This window comes from Nothobranchius furzeri, chromosome 8, assembly GCF_043380555.1.
Source record: "Nothobranchius furzeri strain GRZ-AD chromosome 8, NfurGRZ-RIMD1, whole genome shotgun sequence".
NCBI lineage: Eukaryota > Metazoa > Chordata > Actinopteri > Cyprinodontiformes > Nothobranchiidae > Nothobranchius > Nothobranchius furzeri.
In genome coordinates, this window is record NC_091748.1 from 61,966,953 (window position 1) to 61,975,120 (window position 8,168).

Consider the following 8,168-nt stretch of genomic DNA (forward strand, 5'->3'; position numbering starts at 1 on the left):
AGTTTGTTAAACTAACTTTCCAGCAGAGAAACTTCAGTTCGTGAACCAATCACCATCACTGAGGATACGGGAACGTTCCTCCCTAACCTCCACCTGCTGTTCTGTCACGCCGATAAGAATAGCTACAAATAAACATAACTGTAACCAGCTGACGCAAAAACTCCTCCAGAGTTATTGAATTTTGACAGTTAAGACGAGAAACTCCTTCAGAGTTAAGCCAGACGCTCGACACTGTGTACCCAGCGACATCTTCGGACCAGAGAGTCAGTTTCTCGAGTCTCCTCTACCGGACCGAGTACCTGGAGGCTGACATCATCCTCCCTTGACCTCCGGATCCTCACGAAGGGTTGTCTTGCTGGCTGAGGTAGCACACAGATTGTGTCTGATGCTGTTTTCTCTAAGTAACAACATTTAGCTGCAAAACCATCATTTCAACCCAGAACGCGCTTCTCTCTCTGAAAGAAACCTTCTGGGAATTCATCCACGCATCCACACTCATATTTTCAATTTAGCTTTCATTCAGTCACAGGTTTGCCTTTTAAAACAAGTTTAATATCAAAGCTGTTAAATTGTCATACCTGAATTGTCATTTTTAATTGTCATTTAAATTGTCGTTTCAAATCGTCAAGTTTAAAATTGTTAGTAATAAATTCTTCATTTTTAAACTTTGCCTCATTCTTTGAAATGAAACACAGAAAGGTATAAATATTCCTGGTTATTGAAAAAGCAACAATTCCTAACTTCTGATTCAAAAATAAACTTTTACTATTAAATTTAATTATCTTAAATAAAACGTTAATCTTTGGATTAAAAATAGACCAAACAGGTTGGTGTATGAACTTCTATCTATATATATATATAATATCCTAGATATTTATATATAATTGAAGCTTCATTGTTAACTCGTTTGGATCTTTTCTCAGAATCTACAACTGATAGCAAACAGTGTGATTCTAGTATGTAGTAATACCCTACAGCCTCTAGAGACATCTGATTACACACAAGCAGGTGACCTGTCATTTCAGATCTTTATCATTTTTGTTAATATTTTAAAAGATGACAAACTTTGCATTTAGAATTGGCATACAGATAAAAGAATACATTTGAATAAAATATTAATTCATTGTTTTACAAGCATAGAGAGCCGACTCCTGCCCTACACATTGCATTATGTTGTAACTGTTTGAATATGTGCTTTTATGTTTGAGGTGTTATTTTCCTGTACCTGATTTCTGTCCTCTGTTGGGTGCGAGGTTAAGGTCAGGGGTGGACTGGCCTATCTGGCATTCTGGCACTGTCCCGGTGGGCCACTTAGCAAAGTGGGATGCTTGCCCAGCTTAGGCCGACAATACTCCACAGTTGGTTGAGCTTCAGAACATTAGCTACATGGTAAAATGAAGCTAACAGAGTTTTTCCAGGCATTTTTAGCAAGAAAAACACAGTAGAGCGATGACGTAGCAGTTGCTTTACCGTGTTAGCATGTAGCTAATGTCCCGCTGATCTCTGCCTGTGGAGAATGAGCTGATCTGGAAGTCCAGGGCTCCCGGTAGCAGCGGTCTGGCCCTGCTTGTAATTTAATAGTCCCAGTCCATATTAGAGCTCACATTCGGCCTAGAGACGAGTCCGTGGGCAGCAACACCCCCCATCCCCACCGCTCTCCCAATGGGGAGGGCCGACTGAGGGCTGACGATTTGTAAAAATGTCAGGGCCGAATTTTGTTCCCAGTCCACCCCTGGTTAAGGTGTCTGTTAATCCCCCAGCCCCTTCCCTCCTCCTTGTCACCCCTTTATTTTTATCTGCATATGGGAGCAAAGTGAAGATGCTGCACGCCCACCGTCAACCTGATCTTGTCTACTTGTATTTTTTAATGCACTGCATGTCTGCTCTTGGAGAGGTTGTACTGAAACAAAAAAGCTGCACCTGGACGCTGGTTCAATGATAATCAAAGCTGCAAGCAGCATCATTCTGCCCTCACAGCGAAGCTACTTGCCCTCCATCCGCACCCCCTCTACTCCATCCCCGACGCTCTCCCAATGCATCGCCCTGCAACCGGTGGCGCACGAGCGCCAGACACCCCAGCGTGCATTTATCTGCAATCACTGTCAGCTGTCACCTCAATCTGACTCAACCTTTCCTCCTAGCCTGCCAACCGTCCTCATAAAAATATTTTACATTAGCAAAATATTCCAGCTTCGAAAGAAACTCTGTAACGTAAATGGAACAAAATGGCCGACATACTGTGGGATATGGAGCATGGCTCCATGAGACTTCTTTGTCGGCCCAGGCATACTACATAAGTGTGCAAAATTTCACAATCCTCTGTCAAAGCATGACTTGGGGCTGAGAGTTTTAATGGTCGTAGGGGGCGCTATTTCAGAAAAAAGGCCACGCCCACCAGCTTATGACATCTATTTATATTGGGGGTCAGACTACGATCACTCACCAGAAATCTTTTGGTGATATCGTGAGAACTGAGGAAATGAGAAGCAAACATATTTCCATGACGTGATGGCGAATTTCGCCAGGCTCCCTGGGCCCTGCCCTTTTTTGAAACCTACCAGTCCTGGACACCAAGTGACCCCAACTTTTGTATTGCTATTTGGCAAAAATTGCTGTTGATTAGATAAAAGGAGTCTAATAGGGTGCTCTGAAAGTATAAGCATGGTGTGGTGACAGGTCAGTGTTTGAGGCTTAGCCACGCCCACACAGTTAGAGTTTTTGAAAATCCGTAGTTTCAGTTTTTCCCACTTGGTCTTAAGAGTTTTAAGCAGAAGTATGAAGGCGATGGGGGCAAAGGGCACTTGGGGATTGGCGTACCTTTGAAGTGTGCAAAAAACACAAAATGGCGTACTTGGACCAAAATGGCTGACTTCCTGTGGGATATGGAGCATGGCCCCAAGGGAGTTTTGTAGGTCCTAAGACGTTACATAAGTTTTCCAAAGTTTCACAATCCTCAGTCAAAGCTTGACTTGGGGCTGACATTTTTATTGGACCTAGGGGGCGTTAGTGAAGAAACTAAGCCACGCCCACCAGATTTTCAGGGTAATATTTCTGAGGTTTGGATTTTTATCAATCACCTGAATTGTTGGACCAATATCATCAGAATTGAGGAAATGAGAGGAAAACGTAATTCCATGGCGTGATGACAAAATTTGCCATGCCCCCAAAGCCTTGCCCTTGTTTGAAACTTGCCAGTACTGGACATTAAGTGACCCCAACATGTCTACTGCTATTTGCCAGAGATTCGTGTTGATTAGGTTAAAAGAGTCAATTTGGGAGCATTGACAGTGAAGCATGGTGTGGTGACAGGTCAAAGTTTGAGGCCTAGCCACGCCCACATCGTTAGACTTTTGGAAAATCCATAGGTTCAGTTTTTCCCACTTGGTCTTAAGTTTTCAGCAGAAGTATGAAGGCGATGGAGGCAAAAGGCGCCTGGGGATTGACCTACCTTTGAAGTGTGCAAAAAACACAAAATGGCGTACTTGGACCAAAATAGCCGACTTCCTGTGGGATATTGAGCATGGCTTCAAGAGAGTTTTTTGTATGTCCTGAGACACTTCATAAGTGTACAAAGTTTCACAATCCTCAGTCAAAGCATGGCTTGGGGCTGGCACTTTTAAGGGTGCTAGTGGGGGCTATTTCAAAAAATTGGCCACGCCTACCGACTTTTGATTTCAAGTTTTATTGTGGATCATACTAGGATCACTCATCAGAATTTTCGTGGCGATAGCTTTAGAACTGACTAAATGAGAGGCAATCATATGGCCATGGCGTTACAGCTGAATTCGCCACACCATCACAACCGCGCTGTCTTTTGAAAGCTCCCGTTAAGTGAGGCCCAGCAACCCCAACTTGTCTTCAGTTATCTGCTACAAGTTTCTGGTGATTATACGGAATGGCAAATTTTGGGAAATGTCACAGTAAAACTTGACCTTTTTAGTCCCGAGGGGGCGTGGCTTGTGTGACATAATCACTCGACCATTCATTTTTCTTCGAGGGTCGATGAGGAATGTCCACAACATTTTTTTTAACTGTAATTCTTTCATTTATGAAATTACAGCCATTTGAATTTTTTTGGCGAGTGCTCAAACTTCTAGGCCTGGCTCTGCCCCTTCAGTATTTACGAAAAGTCAGTTTTATTTTCCCATTTAAATTGTGCATCCCTTCTGATCGATCGCACACTATTTTTGAGATGATCATGCGAAAAATTACCAAACTGTTCAACCAAATACAGACCTTACAAACGACCAAAACGAGGTCAAAATCGCTACATCAGTCCAAAATGGCCGACTTCCTGTTTGATGTTGACCATGGGTGCAAGAGAGTTTTCTGTGCGTATTGTTGAGTTCTACAAGTGTACCAAATTTCATCACTCTACTATAAGAAAGTTCAAAGCAGAGGGGTATTGTTAATTTTCAAGGGGGGCGCTGTTGAGCTATAGCAACCTTCACATCACCATTGAAATACGTGATTTTCACGCACTTTCTATATTGGGCCAGAATTTGATGAGTTTTTGGACATGATAAGACCCCCCAAAAGCCATTCAAAGACACAGAAGAAAAAAAATAAACAGAACAGATACAATAGGCCTTCGCAGCTTTGCTGCTCGGGCCTAATAAAGTGATTCTGATTTACAGGCCATTTACACTGCCTTTAGCCTGGATGATCTAGGATAAAAATATGAGGGGCAAAAAAAGTAGGGGGTGATGAGAAACACCACTAAAGTGACTGTCTCTGTCACGCTGACACAGATAAATGTACAGATGGTGATGCTGTTGCTGCAAATAAGGAGGTTAATGAGGCAGTTGGTGTGCCTTCAGAATTCAAAGACGCACTTCCAGGATGATCTAGAAGGAGAGTATGATGAAAATGAGAGAAACACAAAGCTCAGGCTGTGAGATCAGCTGGATGTCATCTGTGATGAAAATGACACAACTGCACATCACCTCAACTGAAGATATACTGAATGTCACGTCCTTTATGGTGCAAAATGTGTGGATTCAGATTGCTTTTGGGGAGTTTAAGAGTATTCCAGCTTTCTCTCATTTTCAGGATAAACATATAGAATTCATCCTTCATTTCTTGTTTATTCTGCATGATATTTACATTTGAAAACCATCTGTGTTGCTAAGAGCTGGCAGATTATTTGTTGAGACATCCTGCCTTGCACCCACTGCGTGCCCTACTGGTAACTGCTCCAGGTTTAAGAATTATAAATTTAAACAGTATCTGTGTTTGTTTTTAAGGTTTTATGGGGGTTGAATCACTGCTAAAATTTTAGAAAACAATAGTTTAATTCTGAGGGTTTTGTGGAATGTGCAGTCTGACAATGGACTCCATGATGCCTGCAGGCAGGAGTGTGTCTGTAAATGTTTTTACCGTACTGTAAATAGTGCTGAAAGTTCTATCCCTCACATGGGGATTAACTCACAGCGGATAACAATCACTGTGGCTGAAATTAATTGCAAACACACATCTATTGTTTCAGATTTGCCACAACTTTTAATCTTTTATTCATAATTCTTGCCTACATCCCCAATCGAGATGACTGCCACTCTCCTGCAGTAGTTCCGCACAACTCAATCATGATGCAGCATCTCTACCTCGGATGCACACGATTATTGTAATTACATGGATGCGCTTTCCCACCCAAAGCAAGACCACAGCAAGACAAGTCAGCGACTTTCATAGTGAAAGTCAAGGAGGCTCACACTGACATTCCAGTTGGGCTTTTGTTTAAATCCTGGGTGCAATTTTGCATTTCAATAGGTTGCTGGAAAATAACCGTATAGGTGCCAAGCAGATGGTTCAAATTGATTCCTGTGCTCATGCTGATGGAAAAGTTTATCCTGAATTATGGTGACAGAGTCAAAGCTTGTCTAATTCTGGCATGGCAGCAAAGACGTAATGACGAACCTATGTGTTCATTGTTGACCGCAACGTTGATTGCAAAGCAAAACATCAATGTGCATCCATGCACTTGCAAAAATTAATCAAGAGTAGCATTTACAAACCCCATAATGAATACAAATTACTTAAAGAAATGTAGATGATGAAAGATGAATGTTTTAGTAAAGTGGATCATATCAGCTTTCCTTTTTCCCAATATCTACACATTCCCAGGGATTAACCCTTCCTGTGCTGAAACTTTGGACAGCTGATAGAGCCAGGGAGTTGAAACAAGCCAAGTTGTCACCCTGAAGGAAACCTCTGGAGTCGACGTGTCTGGATTTCCTCACCTGGTTTCATAGCCTGTCAGGTGCCTATGACATCAGTGAAGCTGAGTGAGAGGCGAGCAGAAGCAGGATTGTGATGTTGTCACACGGCAGCACTGGTCCCAGGCGTACAGTGGGAGGGGTCAGATGTGGAGTGTCTGGGATCGGTTTTGTTAACTGGGTTTGAGGTGTTTACATGTTTATGATCCCACGGGAATTAAAGCTGAGTTATGCACATAATCCAACACGGTGACATTTACATTTTAAGCACTTAGCAACTTAGGGATTTGGGACATCATTATCTTGCACGAGGAAACTGTAGCAAGATGAGTAAATGTTAATAATCATACCGGCTCCTGCTAAAACAGTCCCGGCAGAAAGCTGCATAAAAACATGGATTTAATTATCTTTACTCTGTATTTATCCTCTGAAGGTGAAGCTGTTTTCCACTGTATGTCTTATGCTCCTCATTAGTTGACTTTAACTAACATTTTCAAATGTTTCAAAGAGGTTAATAGAGGCCATTTCAATTCAAAGATCAAACGGTTCACCAAAATAGAGCTTGTTTTTGAGCAAAGCAGACTTCAGTCCAGCACGTTATTTGCTCTCTGCTCCTCCTTCTGTGTTTATCCTACCCCTTTCCTGACCACCTATTAACAAATACTGAGATAATGCAACTTTCTACAACTAGAAGTGATTAAAGGGATTTATTCAGCCCTTGGGGAGAGTCAAGATGGGGCTTTCCTTCTCTTCATTTGCATACTGATGAATGGGTGAAGGTTTGATCTACTATAACTCTGCCCTGAACTCCCTCTTTGACTTCATCCAACACATTCCCAAATCCTTACCTCACATAATGAAGTTTTGCAGGGCAGCACAACGTTTAACTTCTTGTCTTTTATCCCAAAAAATGCACGGGTTGTAAAGGTTTGTCGTTGGTGTGTATGCACAGGTGCATGAGAAACAGTGTTTTTACATCAACGATAACATGCAGAAACATTGTAATGAATACAAACAGTCATTTAGGTCAACTCTTCTTTTGTTTGGTGCTTTTTGAAAATCAAATAAAAAAACAAAAAAGCTGAACAAACTTATTAAAAAGCTATTAGCTTACTGCTAAATGTGGTGAAATGTTAATGTTATTTCTAGATGATGTTGTTGAGAAAGACATTAGCAATGCAATAAAAAGTTATTTTTGTAGAATATATATTTATATATCACTTATCATTGAGGGTAACCTTCCTGTTTATTTGGTTACAGACTAAACAAATCAACTAAATTCTTTTTGATGTTGATAAATGGTGACTTTTTGTAAATGTTACCTAAATATACCCACTTCATGTCAAAACACCTTTCTCAATTTAGTTTCTCTGTTTTATTCTCTAAACTGTGCTTTTAGTGATTTAATCTCTTAATGTGTTTGAAATTGTGATCCTATCTGTATTTTTTTTATCCCAATTTTAGTGTTTTTAGTTGCTGTATTTGCCTGTGAGCCACTTTGGTCAGCTCTCATGCTGTGTAAAAAACGGTGCTGTACAAATAAAATGGTATGGTGTGGTAATGAAAACAAACCTTGCCTTGATGCCTTGGTCCCGCCTCGGTTGCCTATAGGAGATACATCATCAACAAGGTGTGTTCCAATGTTCATGTTCTTCCCAGGTGTCTGTCCTCCGTTTATTAGCAGTTTAGCTAGCTGACCAAGGATAAATGAGAGATGTCTTGTTGCCTCCTCTCGGTCAAAAATTTCCCAGAATACAGAGGCAGACGTAGACATCCAAGATGCAAAACAGAATGCTACCGTAGGTCATTCATTCCCTCTGCAGTGAGACTGTATGACTCCTCATCTACTGTCACTATCCTGTCTCACGTTAACTTCAGATATATTCAATACATGTGAAATACCCCTGCAATACCTGGATGCCCATTTGTATGTCTGTCTTAATGCCATTTCTT